The sequence below is a fragment of the Mesoplodon bidens genome (genome assembly GCF_964165515.1).
Source record: "Mesoplodon bidens genome assembly, chromosome: 10".
In the NCBI taxonomy this organism is placed as follows: domain Eukaryota; kingdom Metazoa; phylum Chordata; class Mammalia; order Artiodactyla; family Ziphiidae; genus Mesoplodon; species Mesoplodon bidens.
Genome location: NC_138172.1, coordinates 72,584,136 through 72,605,814, shown reverse-complemented (window position 1 = coordinate 72,605,814; position 21,679 = coordinate 72,584,136).

The following is a 21,679-nucleotide window of genomic DNA, read 5'->3' as shown; positions in this document are numbered from 1 at the left end:
AGCTTGCCCTCCATCTCCTATTGCTGACGATCCTTCAGCTCTACCATCTCCCACCTCCTCTCTCTCCTCCAGTCAGTAACTCTTCTTGCCTGTTCACTCGATGCCAGCCCCTGTATGCCACCTGCTGTACTGTACTACTGTAAATTTCAAGGTATTGTATTGTAAGATTAAAAATGTTTATTTTGGGCTTCCCTGGTGGCGCAGTGGTTGAGAGTCTGCTTGCCGATGCAGGGGACACGGGTTCGTGCCCCGGTCCGGGAAGATCCCACATGACGTGGAGCGGCTGGGCCCATGAGCCATGGCCGCTGAGCCTGAGCGTCCGGAGCCTGTGCTCCGCAACGGGAGAGGCCACAACAGTGAGAGGCCCGCGTACAGCAAAAAAAAAAAAAAGTTTATTTTTTTGTGTTTGTTTGTTTTTTATGTATTATTTGAGTGAAAAGTATTATAAACCTATTATAGTACAGTACTATATAGCCGATTGTGTTAGTTGGGTACTTAGGCTAACTTTGCTGGACTTAGGAATGCACTCTCGGAACAGAACTTGTTCGTATGTAGGGAACTTCCTGTATCACCTTAGCTAACACATGGACGGATTCTGTGTGCACGGAGCTTCAGAAGAGGGACTAGGGAGAGCTGTAATCCCAGGTGCACTGTCCTTTGACAGGATAATTATAGTCCTCTTCTATTTTTGTCTTTTATGTGGTTACAGTGGAAAGTTCCCGATGGGGCATGCAATAGCACCATTTTGGGTATCTGCTGGCTCTTACTTCCCCTTTTCTGCCTTGTCCCTTCACTTAAAGGGATGGACCCAGATGGCCATGATTATTCTACCCAACTGGGGTGAGTGTCAGACCTAAGATAGAGCAATCAGTTTCCCTCCTGAAAATTTAGAATTAAGATTGAGGATATGCATTAGTTAGTGGTTGGAGGTACTGAAGCTGGGAGGATTGGAGCTTGGGATGGGAGGGGGAAGGGGCAGCAACTTTATGCCATCCGCACAGAGAAGAACGAATTCAATCAGAGGAGAAAAATTAAAAACTGAAGGTGATATGTGAAAATCAGTAATGATGGTGTGACCAGTGGTACAGTTTGCTCAGGACCAAGGGAGCTCCCAGGACATAGGAGTGTCAGTGCTAAGGTCAGAAAAGTCCCAGGCAAACCAGGGTGAGTTGGTCATCCTAGAGAAGAGAAACCTGTGACCCCAGAGAGGGACGGAGGAGCTTCCCTGAATCATGGTGCCGGTCAGCGCCTGCTTTCAGTCCTGGGAGAAGCCTGGAAGAATTTCTTGCCCTGAATCTCAGGGACCTCCCCATAACCACCCAATCTCTTTTTGTTTAACTGGCCTGGAAGTTTAACTTCCAGGAAGACCAGGCTTCTCCCTTGTCATTAGAGTGGGCTCTTGTGACTGGATTCTTGCCAATGAGGTGAGCAGATGGGATGTGTCATTTCCAGTCCCAGGCAGTTAACACTGCATGTGCGAGCTCCAAGCACCCTCTTTTCCACCCTGTGGCTGCAAGTGGACAAATGTGGGCTGGTAGCATTAAAGGAGGAACAGCCCACTCCTGATCATGGTTGGAGGAGAGCCGCCAAGGAGGGCTCCTGGACCTTCAGGGTGTTTTGTTTTGTTTTTTTTTTGTGGTACGTGGGCCTCTCACTGTTGTGGCCTCTCCCGGTGTGGAGCACAGGCTCCGGACGCGCAGGCTCAGTGGCCATGGCTCACGGGCCCAGCCGCTCCACAGCATGTGGGATCTTCCCGGACCGGGGCACGAACCCGTGTCCCCTGCATCGGCAGGCGGGCTCTCAACCACTGCACCACCAGGGAAGCCCTGCCCTGTCTTTATTGCAGAATGTCCCCTACAACGCTATCCTGCCTCTCTTGATCACTCAGCCTACTACTTCATCTACTCACCTTCCTCTCTTAGTCCAGCCCTTCTCGCGCTGTGCACATGAATCACCCAGGGGCTTGTTCAAATGCAGACTGATGTAGTTACCCTGGAGTAGGGTCTGAGACTCTGCGTTTCTAACAACCTCCCATGAGATGTGCAGTCTTCCAGTCCTAGAGTAAGATTTTGAGTAGCGAGGATCTAGAACACCCAACCGGGCAACACTTTTTGAGCCCAGTTCACATGCTGCCTCAGGAAATTCTGGGAAGTCACCCCCCACTAGGGACCCTGGAAAGCCAGACTGTTCCACCTGTTCCAAGGGGGAATCGGGAGCCCCTGTCTTTACCAGGACGGAGAGGACACTGCTCACCAGCAGGTGGGTGGAGACAGAAAGAAGGACCCTGCTGGGCCAGTGGGGACTCAGAGCCAGAGGAAGGCAGGCTAGAGGCAGAGGGGCTGCAGTGGGGCCTCTGGCCTCTGAGAGGCTCTAGCAGCCTCTAAGAGCTGCCAGGTTAACAACGGGTGTGCAGGGCCTTCTACACTCTGGGAAGCATCTCCACATTTCCTCCTCTCATGAGACATTGTAACTCTGATTTTACAGATGAAGAAACAATGGTCCTCAGTAGCATGTGACTTGTTCTACGTGGCAGGAGTCATGGATCCAACAGGGCCACACAGTAACCACATTACCGTCACCTGAGTCAGCTTAGAAGCTGGGTGGGGGACATTGAGGACCACTGCATTGTCAATGCCTCTTCTCTGAACAAGGAAAAGGACTGGAAGATGAAAGGAGTTGATTGGGGGGAGGGTCTGCTGACATCGTGGTACCAGAGTGATGAGGGAGGGAGCCCTCCACTTCTCCCTGGAGAAGGTGGCCTGAGTGACAGGATGATGAGAGGTCACAGCAGAACTGCTGCTTCAGCTCCTCCTTTGCCCTTCTAGGGTGAACCGACATATGAATGGGAGTGATAAAAAAATGTCGCTGCCCCTAATCACGCACTTGGAGGAATTATGACACTAAAGGCAATCAGAAGACACCATCATTGTCCTCACTGAATGTACCTAAAGCATGAGGGATGCTCAAAGTTCATCCCTGGGTCCAGCATGTACACACACATGTACACATACACACATACACACAGACACACACACCACAAGCTCCCCCACAACAGCCCTGTATCCTACACCCTCATTTTCACCCTCACCCCCCAACAGACACAGATGGACAAATGAATAGGGACCTGGTGGCCCACGAGAACATGGATGCCGGTGGCAAGCCAATATCTCACCCAAAGCAAAAAGAGAGCTCTTCAGTTGTCAAATCACCTTCCAGCCAAACCAGATCATGCAAGCTCTAGGCTTGGGTCCAGAGCCCCTGCACTCTCCAGCTGTGTGCCACTGGGTGAGGCTTTTTGACACCCCCAAGAGTCAGTTTCCTCATCTGGAATATGGGCAGGATAGTCCCTGCAGAGTGGATGAGTCTTGGCTGAGGTATCACACGAGAAAGTTCTCGGGAAACTATAAAGTATGGTACTAACATGAAAAGTCAGCAGCAACAATTGCAAGATGCAGACATCATTCATGGGAACAAACGCCCAGAATCCTGAGGGAGGCACAACATATGCCCGGCTGTGCCCGTTAGTGGATGCTCCTTAGAAGACGATCCCTTCCTGGCATCCTAGCTTGGCCGCTTGACGCAGGGGAGCATGTAATCCCTGCTCCACGAGGCCCATCCTCACTGCAGCTTCTCTCCCTGGAGGCAAGCTTGGGCAGGTGTTTTCACACTCCTCTCAGGGATTACGCTAATTGTTTGTTATCTCCTTGGCCAGGATGCTGGCTCTTCAGCCCATATGGTTCCCACTTTCTGCTTCCCAGACTGGTTGCCCCTCTTGGACACCCAGTCTGTTGTTAAGTTGTTACCAAAACCCCAGGGGTGCTGTTTTGAGAAAGGGACAAAACAGCTAAAGTAAATCCTGCTGTAGTGCTCATGGACTGCCTTGGACTCACTCAGCAAAGGTGCATTGAGCATCTGCTACTTGTCAAGCTCTGTACTGGGCTCCAGGATGCAGAGTGGAAAGACACAGTCCTCGCTCTCAAGGAGCTCCCAAGCTGGAGAGGCAGGTAGATGCAATGTCCAGTGCTATAGTAAGGAAGCATCAGAGTGGGTGGCAGTGTCACCAGGGGGCGCTTCACACAGGAGGCGATGCTGGAGTACAGACTTGAAGGGTGAAGAGGACTTGGTCAAATGCAAAAGGACTCTAGGGGCAAGGAGGGAACTTCCAGGCAGAGGGAATAGCATATATAAAGGCAAGGGGGCGTGAGGGACCACGACACCTTGAGGGAATGACAGAAGCTTGGTATGGTGGAGCCCCAGGTCCCTTGGGGCACCGATGTTCTTTTAAAAATTTTATTTATTATTTATTTATTTTTGGCTGCGTTGGGTCTCTGTTGCTGCGCGGGGGCTTTCTCTAGTTGTGGCGCACAGGCTTCTCATGGCAGTGGCTTTACTTGTTGCGGAGCATAGGTTCTAGGTGCACGGGCTTAGTTGCTCCGTGGCATGTGGGATCTTCCCGGACCAGGGCTCGAACCTGTGTTCCCTGCATTGGCAGGCGGATTCTTAACCACTGAGCCACCAGGGAAGCCTGGGCACCGATGTTCTAATGCTCACGTGCTCAGCTGTACGTGTGTCTGTCCTGTTCCCCAGCCAGACGGGAAACTCCTTGAAGGCAGAGACTGTATATTTGATTCAATTCTATGTGATTCAATAAACATTTATTGAGAATACGTTGTATGCGGAGCACTGAGTTGTTTCCTAGGGAGAGGTCAAAGACTAGGTCAAGAGTAGGCTCCTGCCCTGAAGGGGCTCCTCGTCTACGGGAGGGCGGAGACCAGCTCAGCCGCCTGGACCACAGAGCAAGGCAGAATGTACAGGAGCCCGGGTGGAAGCACCCAGAGTTTAGAGCATCTGAAGGTGGGGCAGGAATGAGATGAATGCCAGCCAGGGAAGGTTTATGGAGGCGGTGGCATGGAGCTGGCTCTTAAACGTTAGCAGGAAAGATGGTGGGAAGTGTTTTAACTTCATAAGTGGAAAGGCTGGCATATGTGAAGTCCCAAGTTTTGAAAAATGCAGGTCAGTTCTGGAATAATGATGAGACTCTTGTAGTAGAGACAGTAGGCGTATGGATTGTGAGCGTGGGGAGGGAGTTAGGAAGAAACTAACAACAGATAGCCTTACATAACGTTTGTGGTGGTCCAGACTCTTATGTATTATATATATTTATATAGTTTACATATATTAACTTATATAGACTTCATAGTAGCACCATGAAGTAGATGTTATTATATTCCCTAAGAAATCTGAGGGCACAGGGAGGCAGATTAACTTGCCTGAGGTCACACAGCTAGTAAGCCTCAGAGTGGGGGTTTGAATTCAGCCGTTTTAGCTCCAGAGTTCATGCTCTGCACACTACACTCCTCACATGGTGATGATAAAATGTGGCAGATACTACTAAGTGCCTGTCCACTGCCATTCTTTTCCTCTTTGCTGGCAGAGCTCTGAGTTTGTTTGGGTATACTCCCCTCCCTTCAAGACTCTAGGGTACATCTAGTTAGTGTCAATCAATGATGGTAATCCCATTGCCCTGGCCAGTCAGTGGTTCAGAAAGGGGCATGTAACCTAACCCTGACCAATGAGAGAAGAGAATTCTGCTGGGGGACTTTGGGGAAAAGGTTCTTCACTAACAAAAAAAGACACCCAAGAGGAAATGACTTATCGTCTAGGGAGTGATGTTATCATGTCTAGAAGTGACCCCTTGAACTGTAGCAGTCATTTTACAAGCAGTAGGTGAGCTAATCCAACATGCAAGAGAGTGGATTGGAAAGATGCAGAGAATCTCAAAGAACCTGTATCGAACCACAGAGCATATCAACTTTGGCAATCCCTCTACTCTGGGCGTCTGGTGGTGTGACATCTTTAATCTTCCTGGCTAAAGGCAGTTGAGGTGGGGGTTTCTGTTACTTTCAGCCCAAAGCATCCTCTGATACTTAAGGAGCTAGACTGTGAAGGGGTTTCTAGCACTGTGTCTTATATCCAGGCAGTGGCAACTGGAGAGAGAGGAACTTTCGGGATCCTTACAAGTCACTAATCACAGGTAGACACTCCAGTCCAGCTCCTAGATGGGGCTCTCCACCTCCCAACAAAAGTAAATTTAAGGGTGGCAGAGGGGAGCTGGGAACCAGCAGTTCTGGGCTCTACATGTGGCTCCACACTCAGTTTGCTGTGTGACTGTGGGAAGCCATCCCCCTCTCTGAGTCTCACCTTCATTATCTGTGAAATGAAGGGGTTGGTCTAGGTGTTCTTTTAGGCTCCTTCCAGCGCTCGGATTCTCTGATGAGTTGTCATCTGTCTAAACCCATTAAGCTGCTTTACTAAAAAAATAAAATGGGGGATGGTGGAGGCTAAAGTTGGGGGTGGTGGATGGGCAATTTATTCCAGTGACGGCCTTTGAGTCACCAAGACTGGCTGAGAAAAGGGTTTTCTGTACAGAAATGGAGCAGGAGGATTTGGAATTGTCCATTTTCACAGAGATCAGGGAGAGAGGCAATGGGGAGAGGATGAAGTCTGAGGTGACTGCTTGCCACGCTTGTGCAGCGAATCGGCTCTGAAGACCACAGAGAGAACACTGTCACCTTCATTACAGGGCAGGGGTAGGAGTGGGGAGGGCAGACACTCAAGAGCCACCTGCTGTGGCTCTTTGAACCCTCTGGTTAAAGTATCTTTGGAGATGGAAGAGCATCACCAACTCTGTGCAGATAGAAATACTGGATCGCTTTAAGCTGTAACATCTGCGTTACATTCAAATCCAAAGCAACCACTAGGCTAAATTTTAAGATGTAATATTAATTCAGAGTTCCTTCTTATCTTTCTTTTGTTCCCCTGCCCTTACCTATCTCTGGAGTCAGTTTCCTGATTTATGGTTGCTTGGGCCATCCCTCACCCTTTCCCACCCCTACTACTCTGGATATTCCCCCAGGCCTGTCCTTCCTGAATATGCTCTGAAATCACCTTTCTTTCTTTTAAATCCCAATCCACCCACACCTCTGTTTTCCAAGCGGATTGCTCTCAGATTAGTGTTACAAAGGCAATCTGATTTAACAAATTCTCACTGACTTGTGAATGACTGCTGGGTTTTTACTAAAACTACCTTTTTCTCCCTTTCCTTTCCTTTCCTTTTCTTTCCAAGAAGAAGTTTATTACATTGAATTAATTTCTTTTTTTTTTTCTTGGCTGTGCCGCATGAGTTGCAGAATCTTAGTTCCCAGACCAGGGATTGAACCCAGGCCCTGGCAGTGAAAACGCCGAGTCCTAACCACTGGACCACGAGGGAATTCCTTGAGTTAATTTCTAAGTGTCAGAAATGTGGGTACCATGACAAAAGTGAAGAGACTGTTTTCTGGCAGGGAAAATAAATTTTGCAGAAGGTGGGCTTTGGAACATGTATTTAACATTTGCTTTTCTGTGCCTACTTTTTTTGTTAACTTCAAAAACATCCCACACAGTCAGCAGAGAAACTTGGCTTCTAGAAGCTCTAAGTCCAGTATGCTTAACCTGAGAATGTTAAAAAATATCCTCAAGTTGATGTACACACTGGTCTAGAGGTGAAAGAAAATGAGATTGGGTGACTGTGATATATATGTCACAAAGAAAAAGGAGATGAAAACATGGGAGATCCAGCTTGTCTAGGCTAAACAGAGATTTGGACAGATCCCAGAGAGTATGACGGTAGTGAGCATGACTGGCTAGCCACTGTTCTAATGTTTTAACTCATTAATCTTCTCAAACAAATGAATGAGGTAGGCACTACTATCATTCCCATTGTACAGACGAGAAGACTGAACCACAGAGAGTTAAGAACTTTCTCAAGGTCACACTGTATCAGAGCCAGGCTTTGAACCCAGGCGTTGTGGCTCCAGAGCCACACTCAGGACTGAGCTCTCTTCAAACCTGTGATATGAATGGAATGTGCCCCTCACATCTCTACCCTCATGCTGGCTCCGGGTGGTCTAGGGGTCCACCTTCATCTAAAGCTTTTCTTGTCTTCCCATCAAAAGGGGCTGTCCCATGCTCTATCCATCCTGCCTCATGAAATGAAAATGTAATTAACCAATGTGAAGATGTAAAAGGTGAGTGTTGTCCTTTAGTTATTAAACAAACATTTTCTGCTTGCTCGCTCCATGTGTATGTAGCACAGTGCTAAATACTATACGGAATAAAAAGATCAATGCTATAGGGTCCCTCCCTCAAGGAGCTCACAGTCAAGTTCAAAAGATCAATATAAAAAACTCTAATGCTGGATAGAAAGGGATGTGAGCCACAAGATAGGTACAAAAACAAGGAAGAGGAAAAGGTTATAGCCTGGGGGTCTGCTCTGGAGGGGGATGATGTAGCTTTGAGCTTGACTTTGAAGCCAGAGCTGAAGGAAAGAGCAGCCCCGCTGGCAGAAACAGCATCAGCAAAGGCCAAGAGATGGGAAGGCATGTGCAGATTGGAGGAAAGGGAAATGACCTGCTAGGCTGATGCACTGGGAACAGCCAGCAGGGAGTAGCAGTTGAGTTTTGTCTTAAACAAGGTTTGGATACAGACTAGAGACGGAGGGAGTTGGTTTTTACCTTCTAGTAGCCATATGTGCGATTGTGCAGTGATGTTCTGATGACAACACTTTAAATCCCTGATTCTCCAACTGGGTTCCCCAACTACCCAGGGAGCACCCAGCAATTGTGCTGGAAGGACCAAAGCCACAGGGTGATCACTGTGCATCTTCTTGGAGCAACATTTTTATTTGGTGGATCGTATTTCAAGACTTTTTTTAAAATGGAAAAACGTACGAGTAAATTATGGCACAGAATGCAACATTGGCTATCTTTTCCCAGGTAAAACAGAAACCTTCAGATAGACCATTTGGGGCTGCATTTGGGAGTGACAGTCAAACTATTTAACAACCAGTGTAAGCAGCGGCCAGTCAGAACTGAAGGATCTTGAAGGACCCCAGCAATGTCAGAAGTGAACCCTCTGATGGCTGGGTTATGTGGGGGACAGGAGCCAGAAAGGGAGGGGCTGGGACAGCAGCAAGGAAAGGCACTCAGGGGCTCAGGACAGCATCCATTTACTGCCTGGTAGGGGAGTATGTCAGTATTTCAACAGCCAGCTGAGGTCTGTCCTGGTTACCCTCCTAGCATCCCCAGGGAGCCTACTGGCTTTCATCTTCCATTAAGTAAACATTGTAGGAAACTTGGGGGAGCAATGCTTTGACCTAAGGGGTGATTCCATGTAAGAGTTAGGGATCTGAGGTGTTCCAGGTCGCAGTATGGCCATGGGGGCCCCTTAAATCATAGTGTCTGGTGACCATCTCCTTAACCCTTGCCAATGGCCTGCCCTGCATGGTCTATCCAGTGCTAATACAGCCAGGGGAGGTTCCACAACACAGTCTTCCTGTAAGAGAGCAAAGCCCACTATGCCATCAGCTTGCCCAGTTTTACCTATAAGTATTTTTCTCACAAGTGCTTTGGAGGAAAAAAAAAATCATCCAGACTCTTACCAATACATCAAGGTTACTTGAATGTATTTGAAATATAATGAATATGTAGCCATAAAAGAGATGCCTCATAAGAATCTTCTGAAGGAAGAAATAAAACAAATGATCCTGACTTTGTATCTTGCCTCTCGGAGGCAGCAATGATTCCCTTGGTGCTCTCCCCAAATCACAGACTCAGGTATAAATTACAATTAGTAATTAGGTTCTTGCACGGGATGTGCCATAGTTAATGCTAAGCAGGCAAAACTCCCCCCTTTGGCTTGGCTCCTTCAGGCAGTTTCTGTCTCCCCAGGCTTGGTAGGGAGGCAGAGACACCTAACGGTTCCCACCTGGCACAGCCCACTTCCTTAGACAACATAGGGAAGTACTTCATTCTTTCCTCTCAGCCCTTCTTGTAGCCAGATTTGGTCAGGTGACCTAGTTCTGGCCAATGAGATACAAGGAACAGTCTGCTGGGGCTTCTGGGAAAATCTTTGCTCTCTCCTAAAATGGGAAAGATGATGAGAGGGTGCTTTTGCCTCCTCCTTCTTTACTGCTTAGGACACTGTCCTGTGATGTGAAAATGTGATGATAGGAACTGTGGAATCCACCTTGCCAGTATGAGCAGAGGTGTGGTGGACCCACTGAAGGTGGCAGGATTGATGGATGGGAACAGCCTGGGTACTTCTTAATGTGGACAAGCTCCTTGCTCGACCCCAGGAACCACCTACTTCTGCAAGTTTTATCACAAAAGGAGTAAACTCCTATTTTTACCCCACTTTTAGTCATGTGCTGTTACTTGTAGCCAAGCATCCTCTATTAGTCAGGATAAACTAGACTTTGATTCACAAATCTTGTAGGTTAAGCACAACAGGTTTATTTCTCATTCCTTCTCATTCATTCCCTTTTAAGGCCTTTGAGAGTTGGAACAGCCCTCCTGTGTCTTGTGACTGTCAGTGCAGCCCCCAGGTCATTGAGCAGAGGAAGAGAGAATTGTAGAATCACACGGGCTGTGTTAAAGGCCAGGCCTGGAAGTGGCTTATATCACTGCCAAATCCCACAGACCCACCCAACCTAACATCACGGGGGTGCTAAGAAATGGGCACATACAGCATTGTCTCCACCACATTTCCTAATTCATACACTATCTTGTCTATCTTTCTTCAGTCAGAAAGTCATTCACTTATTCAACAGATATTTATTGAACATCCTTGTGGCAGATGTGCCAGAGGGAATATAAAAGACAGATGACAGTTTTACACATCATCACATTCCTGGTCCTCAGAGCATCCAGCACATAGGAGACACTAAATAAAACAGTAGGTAAAGATAATATATTAAAATATGCACATATATTAGTGTTAAATTATACTAATTATATGAGAACATCTACATATGTTAATGTATGCTAATTCACAATCATTCCTGTCCTCAAAACGCTTAGTGTTTAGCTGAGAGTCAGATGAGTAGATAAGCTGAAGTACCAGGTGGCGGGCACACTCACAAAGGCAGCAGTACAGAGGTGGGCGTGGGGCTCAGAGGCACACAGGCTGGCTTGTCTGCAGAAATCAGGGAAGGCTTCAGAGAGGAAGTGCCACGAGACCAGGGTCTGAGAGGATGGAGAAGAATTTGCCAAACAGGGAAAGATGGGCAAGTGGGAAGTCTGGAAGCCCCGAAGGAGCATGGGTAAATGCAGGGCATTGTGAAAAGGCCTGGCTGGTAGGAGCTTGGCCAAGAGTGCCTGGGTGCATCTCGAGGTCAGGGAGCGGGTGTGGAGGGGCAGGTTTTAGGGCTGGAGGCAGAGGATCTAAAGCTCTAAGGCAGGGGTTCTCCATCCTGGCTGCAACTTGGAATGGCGTGGGTAACTTTAAAAAATGCCAGTGCTTGGGCTCTCCCCCAGTCCACTAAGATTCTCCCTGGTCCAAGGCCTGGGAATCAGTACTTTTTAAAAGGCCCCAGGTGATTGTCCTGGCCAGTCAGGGCTGGGCGCCACTGTCCAGAGGTAGGGTGGGGACAGGTTTGTTTGTCTTGCTCAGAAATGGAACGGCAGCCCTGTAGGAAGGTGCCTCTCTCCCCTCCCTCAGTGGGCTCAGACTCCTGAAAGGAAAGTCTTCTAACATCAGGCAGGGGGAGAAGAGAGTTGCCAAAATGTTCCTTTGTCAGTATATTTTCCTATGTTCATTGTTCCTTTTCTGCCAAGGCGGTCCGCTTCTCCCTTGACCTTTGGCACCCTGGGGCCTGAGACCAGCTGTGCTGACAGCTGGCAGGAAATTTCTCAGCCTCTGGAGGCTCCAGGGACAGAGATGATGCCAACCTCTGTTCCTGATTACTTACCAGGTATAAGGAGGCCCATCTCCGCCCAGAAGGGCTCCTAGGCCTCGCTCAGTACACAACTTCCTCCTCCAGGCAGCATGTCCCACCTTGAGCCCCAGAGACCCTCAGACCAGTTGCGGGCAGAACGCATGCTTGTAAGATTGACTAATACCGCACACCCTGCATTTGGATTTTAAGTCAACAGGTATATCCTGGTTCTCCCATTTGTTAGACTCTGCCACCCTGGGACAATGCCCCTTTTCTCCCTCTGCAGTAACTTCTCTGCGCGATTTGCCTTCTCTCATCATTCTGAACATGTGCCAGGATGCAGACTCATTTTACTACCAGCCTACAGTGAATTTGCTGCAGGAACGGTTGTGGAGGGTGTTCAAAAGCCAAGGAGGAGTTTTGTCTGCATTTGCTGTCGGGGGTGGCACACAGCAGCATCTCAGCATCCGGGGCCTCCTCTGGAATTTAGTCACTGGTCTTACCTGTGGCAGGGAGGGGGCAAGGCTTTAGTTCTGAGGCACTGCTGCTGATTCTGCCCTCTTGGGTTGCACCTCTTTCTCAGTCTAGGTTTCCAGGTTTTGAATGGTCTTTGTCCCTGCATTCATCCATTCACTCATTCATTCAACACAAATACTGAGTGCCTACCTCCTATGCGTCTGCCCAGTGCTATGAGCTGGGCATGCAGAGGCAAATGGATCAGATACTCAAGGAGTTTACAGTCTAGTGGGGGCTGTGACATGGTGAAACCAGCACTAAATGTTGTGCAGTTTGATTACCTTACGTCTTGAGTGAAGGTCACCCCCAATGGAAACTAAAACAGTGGCTTTTCAAACTGGGTTCTTTGGAGCTTCTGCAGTCACTGAAGAAGACAAGGGACTGCAGAGTGAGTGGGCTTTGGTCCTCTCCTTCTTCAGCTCTGATGGGTTCTCCTGTATCTATTTTATACACTGGAGTTTTGTATGATGTCTTGTGATGGTTAAGATTATGTATCAGCTTGGCTGGACCACAGTGCCCTGATATTTGCTCAAACGTTCTGCATGTTTCTGTGAGAGTATTTTTTGGATGAGATTAACATTGAAATTGGTAGACTTTGAGTAAAGCAGATTGTCCTCCATAATGTGGGTGGGCCTCATCCAATCAGTTGAAGGCCTTACTAGAACAAAGACTGACCTTCTCTGAGCACCCAAGCAAGAAGGAATTTAGCCAGCAGAAGGCCTTCAAACTTGAATTGAATCTCCATCCTGAGGGCCTACCCTGCAGATTTTGGAAATGCCAGCTTCCATAATCATGTGAGCCAGTTCCTTAAAACAAATCTTTCTCTCTCTCTCTCTCTCTTCCACTAGTCTGAGATGCCAGGTGTCCTCATCCTGGCTCTAACCCACTGCCCTGCCTCAGCTCTGGTATCCTCCCTGGTTCCACCTACCTCCCTGGTTTGGGCCTTAGTTGTCTGGGTCCTGACTTAATAGCAACTGCAATTTAAATGTGTCTAGTGATTTACTGTTTTCAAAGTGTGTTGCAAATGTGATCTCATTTAAGTTTCATACTACCTTTTTACAGATGAGAATGTTGAAGTTAGGATTCTTTAAATGGCTTGCCCAAGGTCACACCGTTAGTAAAGAACAGACACAGGAGTTAAATGTCTTTGGACTCAAAAATCCCAGGTACTTCCCTCTATACCGTGCTGTCAGCCATTTAATCTGTTACACCAGAGAACACAAGGCATTTAATAATTTTCCAGCAGAAGGGAGCTGGAGATTCCACCCCCAGGGAGAATGACTTGCTCCCTGATTTCCAGAATGAGCAGGTGAAAGACCCTTGCAGCAGTGAAAGGTGACCTCAGGCGAACTGCAGCAGCTGCTTTTCAAGCTGGCACCCTCTGGAGTTGGCCATGTTTTCTGGCTCTCGCTGGCATAGTGTCCATGATTCATGGCAATGTGGGGACTTTACGAGCCTGTGATAAAACAGTAATCATCAGCTGTGAGGTTGACACGAGATTATGGAGCTGCACAGTTGAATTGAGTTACTGCACTTTCCCGGGGGCTGTTCACGCGAGGGCAATGTTGATCTAAGAGGTATCAGTGGGTGTAGGGCTCAGGGTGGAATCTCACCCAGATGCCTTTCCTGGAATGGGAATGAGGGGGTTGGTGGTGGGGGGGGGCCAGGGTTGACCAGATCCTGCCTCTGACTCTCTGACTCTGTTCGTGACTTCAGGAGCCGTGTGTGTTGCTGCTGTGTGCGTGTGAGCGTGCAGAGGGGGGACCTCAGGCGCCGAGGGTTGAGTTAGCCATCCTCCTCAGTTCATGGAGATGCTGCCTTGCTCTCACAGGCCACATCCAACCTGTCGGCAAGTCCTTCAAACCACAACCAGACTCAGTGGGCTCCCTTCTCACCAGCCACTCTGCTATCACTGGTCAGAGCCGCTTCATCACTCTTTGCTTTACCTCCTATCAGGCCTCTCCACTCACTCCTCACTCCCACAGTCTATTCTCAACACAACAGCAAAAGTGATCCTGTTAAAAGTTCAGTCTCTCTTCTCCTCAAAATCCTGCCATGGCTCCCCATTTCCCTGAGCGGGAAAGCCAAAGTCCTCACAGTGGCCTGTAGGGCCCAGCGTGATAGGGTCCCCATCACTTCCTGACCCTCCTCTCCCAGCACTCGTCCCCTCCACTCACCCGTGGCCACAGTGGCCTCCTTGCTGTTCTCAAACACATCAAGCCCAACCCCTGCTTTCAGGGCCCTGCACAGTCTGTTCCCTCTGCTTGAAAGCTCTTCGCCCAGATTTTCACGGGCTTGTCCTGCACCTCTTGTGCTCCATGAGGCCGACCCTGCCTACTTCATTTAAAGTTGAGACACCCTCTCCACTCCACCCCATCTCCCTTACACTGTCTAATTTTTCTCTTTTCCCATGGTATTTTTCAGCTTCTAACACACTAGAAAATGTATTTATTATACGAATTATTATCTATCTCCCTAATAGAATGTAATCTCCAAGAAAGCAGGGATCATTTTTGTTTGACCACTGATATATATCAAGTGAAGAGTAGGTGCTCAATTAATGTTTGTGGAATGAGTAAACAGGGGCTGTGTTTTTCTCTCAGATCAGGGACTCTTCAAGGGCTGAAACTGTATCGTCTCCATTAGATTGGAAGCCCCCCTAAGGCAGAGAGAGTGTCTTCCCCACAAAGAATCTCCTCACTCCATTATACTTATTTCCCTTGGCCCTGCCGTAGATCTAAGACTTTGCAAGCCACAGTCAGAGAGTGGGGTGAAGGGAGGCAAGGCTCCTGCGGGTGGGGTGTGGAGGTCCAGCCGTGAACACTGGATCCCTGGGCACTTCTCCTTGTTGAGATGATGCTCTCCACCAGCCTGCGGGCCTAATGCACTAGGTGTGTGGCTCATGTGTCCCTCACCCCTCTGACCTCTCTTGACTTCCAGGTGGGCCAGGTCTAAAGCCTGGATCCCTGCTTAGTTTCTCTCCCTTGGTTTTCTGTAGTCCTGTCTAGCATCCAGCACAGTCTCAGAGAAGTCTTCCATCCCCGTCAGTGACTGGGGACTCCAATTCCTGTCCTCCCCATCCACCCTGCCCTTCTTGCTCCCTAATCCTGGCTGGGTCCTACTTCCTTCCACTCTGTTCACCCAAAGGTCAACGCCTCCCATGGCCAACTCTCAAACACTGCCTGCAAATCGCTTGATGTGGGAATTGATGTCACTCAGCTGCCTCATCCTTGTCAGTCCCTGGTGTCAAACCCATCTGAACCCAAGGAGGCCATGTGGCACGGTGGAGGGAGAGCACTGAAGGGCTGGCTATGGAAATGCACCTCCCAGATCTCTGGCTGTGGGGAGCATGCATGACCCATGGCTCCTGCCTGAAATCACCACGTTCCCATCTGGTGTCTGAGCATGGCAGGCCTGCCCCCAAGATGTGGGATCCCCCTGATGGGCTACTTTGGCTCAAGGACTCTGGCAGCCTTGCTGGACCCTTTCATGACTGTACTGCAGCCTAAGATGCTCCCACACAACCTTCCTTCCTGGCTGCTCTGGTTCACTCCAGGGTCAGACCTGCACCTGGGCCGGGTCGGGCAGCTCTCCCAGCGTTCTCTGCATGCTTCCCCTTACAGGCACTGCCCTTCCTAAATCTCGTGCACATTTAGTCCCATCTTGGAGTCTGCCTCTTGGAGGACCCCGTCTAACAGCCGTTGGAGCCAGGCAGACCTGGTCTCAAATTGTGACTTCTCAGAGCTGTAGCTTCTGCACCTACAAATTGAAGCAAATAACCCCAACTGCACAAGCTGATGATGGGAGGATTAACTGTGATCTGGGCTGGGTCCTCTTGACCTTAGTGGCCTGTCTGGTCCTGGCTCCTTCACCACTTGGGGTTCTCATTCACCCTGGGCCAGAGTCTGTGGAATCCTAGCCATGCAGGTCCTGAGGAGAGTGAGTCTCCCCCAGGCCCCTGAGCTTTGGCTGTGGCGTCCACTCAGGACCGCAGCCCATCAGCTCTTTGCTGCTTAAGCAGAAGCAGCACGTTTGCCCACATTGCTGTCCCACCCCCTCCCACTAATGGGTGTTTTAGAGGAGCTTTTCCACTCGAAGGCTTTTTTTCTAATCCTAAAAAGGGAAATTGCTTGCTTAATTTAATTTGTTTAATATTCCTGTTAAAAAATGAGGTTCAATTAAGGTACCCAGAAAAACCATAATGTTCATTTAACAGAAGAATGGAATTTGAGTTCCACAAATATATTTTTTCCCTTCTCCTGTTTTTTTATTTTAAATGCAAATCCAGCTAAGTGAATTACTGATCTTTATTAGATGCTTTAATTACAGGTTGTTAATGGAAATATTACTGAAATTAAACTCAAGTGTGTTCACCAAGGAAAAAGCTTTATGTGTCGCTTTTTAAAATAACCAAATTTCAAGACTGTGTGGATATGGCCAATTGAAAAGGCAGCTGAGAAATTAGCCCCTTAATTGTGATAGAGTGACAGGCTTTCTGTGTAAGGCTGGTTTCTCTGAGGCTTGTGGAGAAGAGGTACCACCCTCATAAGACAAAGACTTCACATATATGGACCAAGTCTGCATGCATGTGTGGGCGGGGCCCAAACCTTCAGGGTGAGTCAGCTCTACAAACATCTCCGCAAGCCCTCTATGCATAAGGGCACAAATGCAACCCAAACACATATACTCTGTCAACTCTACTGACTTTGTAGATTCTCTAGGTGAAAATTCAGAATCTCTCCACGCATTTATGCATCAAAACCTCCCTGCCTTTCCTCTCCTTGAATACAACTTGACATGTCACATATGCACGAGAGGGCTTTGGTGAAGCCATCCAGGCACTTTCAGGAGTTTCCTCTGTGTTCAGGGATGCCCACTTCCCAAGGGACTGGTGAGGGTGTGCTCCGTAGCCCTTTTCCTTTCTGCTTCCCTCTGGGAGTCTCTTTCAAAGTGGCAACTCACACAGCCCAATAGCTATTTGGGAAACAGTGACTCGACTGCAGGGTGAGGCCTCTTAGGAAATGAACTACGCACCAGATCCTATTGGGTCTCCTATCTGAAGCCAGCTTGACTCACTTGCCATGAACTTGGGTCTTTTGTCACCCTGACTAGCTGACCAGCTCACTCTTCACCCTGTCCCTAGGGACCGTTCTGTTCTGCCCTTTCAAACTGGGCTTTAAGGATGACTTGTACCTGTCTAAGGCAAGCTACCTTGGACGAGGCTGACTGAGTGGCTGTTACAGAAGATGCTTGTATTAGGTTGGTGGAAAAGTTTGTTTGGGTTTTTCCATAAGGAGTTATAGAAAAAACCCGAACGAACTTTTGGGCCAACCCAATAGTATGAGGTTTTTCAAGCCAGCAGGCCTGGACTGGAATGCCTGTGCCCCCCGCTTACTGTCCGTGTGGCCTTGGGAAGATCGTTAACCTCCCTGAACCTCAGTTTCCTTAGCTCTAAGGTGGGGATGATTACAACTCTCCATCTCTCTGAGTTCACTCTCTCAGCCCGTAAATCTGCTCAGTGCTATCCTTTCCTAAAAGTACTCTTCTTTGACCCAATACTCTACCATCTTTCTTTCCTTTCCCTCTTTTTTTTTTTTTTTTTTTTTTTTGTGTGGTACGCGGGCCTCTCACTGTTGTGGCCTCTCCCGCTGCGGAGCACAGGCTCCGGACGCGCAGGCTCAGCGGCCATGGCTCACGGGCCCAGCCGCTCCGCGGCACGTGGGATCTTCCCGGACCGGGGCATGAACCCGTGTCCCCTGCATCGGCAGGTGGACTCTCAACCACTGCGCCACCAGGGAAGCCCCCTTTCCTTCTTTTTCCTAAAAGTTTAGTCTGCCTTCCTGTGCCCATGTCCTCACTTCTCACTCTCTCCTCATCATCTAGTAACAAGTAACAGAATGCACTCTAGCTAGTTTAAGCAGAAAAGAAATAAATGAAGGGGTCCCAAGGACATTCCAGAAGCTCTGGGATGGCTAGAGAAGACCTGGATCCTGCACACGGGGAGCAGTACCCACAGCCCACCCACTGTCTACACTGGAGGCTCTGCTAACCCCGGCTGCCGTGTCCCTGATGATTGATTCTGGAAGCTGAAAAGTCTGGAACTGCCGACCCCAAAGCCACCCTCACCTGAAAATGGATTCCATGTAACACCTGTTTCCACCCCTTGTTCCCTCCTTTGTCCAGCGGCTACCTGGTGTGACTGATTGGTGGAGCCTGGGTCACATGACTGTACCCCAGCTGCAAGGGAGGCTGGGAAAGAGAGGCTTCTGGCCCACAGGTGAGAAATTGACCACTCACAGGAAGGATGTTCAGGGGATGCTGGCAGGCAAGACAAGCACTCGCCACATGCTCCCCCGCTGGAGGCCCCTGGGTCTCCAGCCTCTTCTGTAGCTCTACTGAAGTGCGCTGGGGAGACCCCCATGCTGGGCATCTCCTCTCTGTCCCTTCATATTCACTGTCCACCCTCCTCCAGAGGCTGACCTGGAGGACCTGCATCTGTCCATCGCCTCACTTGCCTACAGTTGGGTGTTTCCAACAGGGAGCCTTGGTTGCAGACTGAAAGAGGAAGTGAGGTCAGGGAATATCCCCCCAGCTCCTTATCTGTGGGGTCTCAACAGGCTTGCTGTGACCCTTTGCCCACTTCACAAGCCTGTCAGATAGCCCTCTCCATTCAGCCCTCCCCGCCTTCAGGCTTGTTAACCCCTCTCTCTTCTTGGTCTCTCTGCTCAGGGTGGTAACCACTCATGCCGTTCCCATTATGCCCCCCAGGGCCCAGCATCCTCCTTGAGGCTCTCCCTACATCACGCCCACTGTTGTCAAAACCCTTTATTAAACTCTCCTGAAGTTACCAAACTTAAGAGTGCCATCTGTCTCCTGCCAGGACCCTGTAAAACCGCCACAGTGACCTCCACTTTGCCAAGGCCAGTGGACACTTTTCAGTCTTGATCTTCCTCAACCTCTTGTATGCCTTTGACATTGGGGCTGCTTCTTCCTTGATATCCTCTGCTCCCTTGGATTCCAACTTTCTGGCTGCGTCTGCTTAGTCCCCTTCTGAGTGTCTCCTCTTCTGTCCATCTCCTGAGCATGGCTGTTCCCCGGGGGTTCTGTTTATGGATTTTCCCTCTATTCTCTTGACATGATCTCCATAGATGAGCTCACCCACTCTCTTGGTTTTAACCCCATTTCTTTGCTAATGTCTCCCAATGTTATACCTCAGTATTTCACCTCAGTTTGATTCCAGGTATCTACTGGAAGCATCCATCTGGACGTCACTTTAAGGGTCATCAACCCAACGAAGCCCATACTGATTCATCATCCCCTCTCACTGTTCAGTCACCCAAGTCAGCAGCCATGAGGCTCTTCCTTCTTGCTCCCTGGGATTTTCCACTCTTTCCCTTCTTAATCGTTTCTGGACCCAATCCTCTCTTCACCAACCCTACTACCTGTGCCTTGATCTGAGACCTCATCATATCCTGGGTGAAATATAGCAGTCTCCTCCTTCCCAGCCTCCTAGGTTTCCGTCTTACCCAGTGAAAGCCACTGTCCTCCTTTTAGCCAAGGTTATGTTTGTAAAATGTGAACTGACTATGTTAGACTCTGCTGCAAGCCCTTCAGTCTTCTGAAGGATTGAGTCCAAGCTCCTTAGCCAGGCCCACAAAACGTTTTATGGCTTCATTCCTGCCTACCTCTTCAGCCTCATCACCTGCCAATCCCTGTCTCTAAGACCATGCTCTAATAAATCGACTGGCTTATAATTTCAAACACAAAATGTCCTGTTCCCTATGACCTTGCTTATGTGATTTCCTCTAACCCGGGGTGCCGCTCCCCCTTTCTTCCCCTATCACCTCCTCAGCCTTCAAGGCTTGACTCCTGTGTCCTTTCCTCCCAGGCTGATGTTCCAAGTGTGGGGACCATGCATTCTGATTGTTTTCTTTGTGTCTATCACTCCCACCAGACTCTAATCTTCCTAATGGCAAGGATCGTCCCTTAATTGTTTCTAACACTTTGTGTCTGGCACATAAATGTTTATCAATCTGAATTGAGTGAGTCGAAAGTATTGGATCAGCTGGGTCGCAGAGTCTTTAAAAGCCCCAATACCCTGAAGTTCTTGGGGACAGGATCTACAAGGAGACTTTTCTGCTCGTACCCAAAGGTGGTCTGGGTTTCCCAGAGGGAGTCCTGGGAAATCAAAGAAACTCAAAGCCCCTCCCCTCCAATGAAGAGCTCTTAGGGCTGCAGACAGTAGCACACACCTCTTAGAAAAGAGTCAAATTCTTACCACTGGCCTGGAAATTCACTCCAGCCAGAGTTAGACCCGCCAACACTGCCCATCTTCTTGGTGTTCTGTCTCTCTAGGAATGTTCTTAGTTTTTCTCCTTGGAAATTTTACATGTTTTCAAGGTTGGAGGAAGCCATAAAGCATTAAGATCCAGAGCAAGGACTTAGGAGTCAGGCCCAGCTTAAAACCTTACCAGCATTGTGACCTTGGCAGTTCCCTGAAGCCCTTGAGCAGTTTCCTCATCTCTAAGATGGGGGTGATGATGATAATACCCAGATCATGGGTTGGTTGTAAGGATTAAATGAGAATGAGATGGACGTCATGCACTTAGCTCATAGCCTGGCACAGACGCTCTCACGAAGGTTTAGTCCAAATCTTGCCTCCTCTGAGAAATCGCTGGTGACTCAGAACCAGCCCACAATAGTTTCCCTCCTCTGAAGGGTGTGATTCGAGTCCCAAACACTCATCCTGGCATTTAACCATTCATCACTTCTGCGTGTGCATCACCCCCACGTGCTAACCATGTCTATCTATGTTGTCTGTCTTGTCTCCCCCACTAGATTTTAAACCACTAGAGGACAAAGATCATGAAGCAAATACAGGCACACCTCAGAGATGCTGCGGGTTCAGTTCCAGACCACCACAATAAAGCAAATACTTCAATAGAGCGAGTCACGCCAATTTTTTAGTTCCCCAGTGCATATAAAAGTTATGATTATACTATACTGTAGTCTATTGAGTGTGCAATAGCGCTGTCTAGAAAACAATGTATGTGCCTTAATTGAAAAATACTTCATTGCTAAAACATGCCAACCATCATCTGACAATGCAAGGTTGCCACAAATATTCAATTTGTAAAAAACAGAACATCTGCTAAGTGCAATCAATCAAAGCACAATAAAACGAGGTATGCCTGTACTTTATTGAGACATTGCATGTACGAAGGTGGGTGCCTCCCCTTCCCTCCTTTATCAAACATCTTTAGGTGCCCAGTTCAAGGCTGGGGTGGGCAGGGCTGCTTATTGAGGAGCCCTGAGCGTCTTGAACGGGGTGGGGGAGGGAGGTGTAGGGGAAGGAGGAGGGACATTCTACAGTGTCCATTTCTGGGCATGTTAACTCATCTTCTTCTG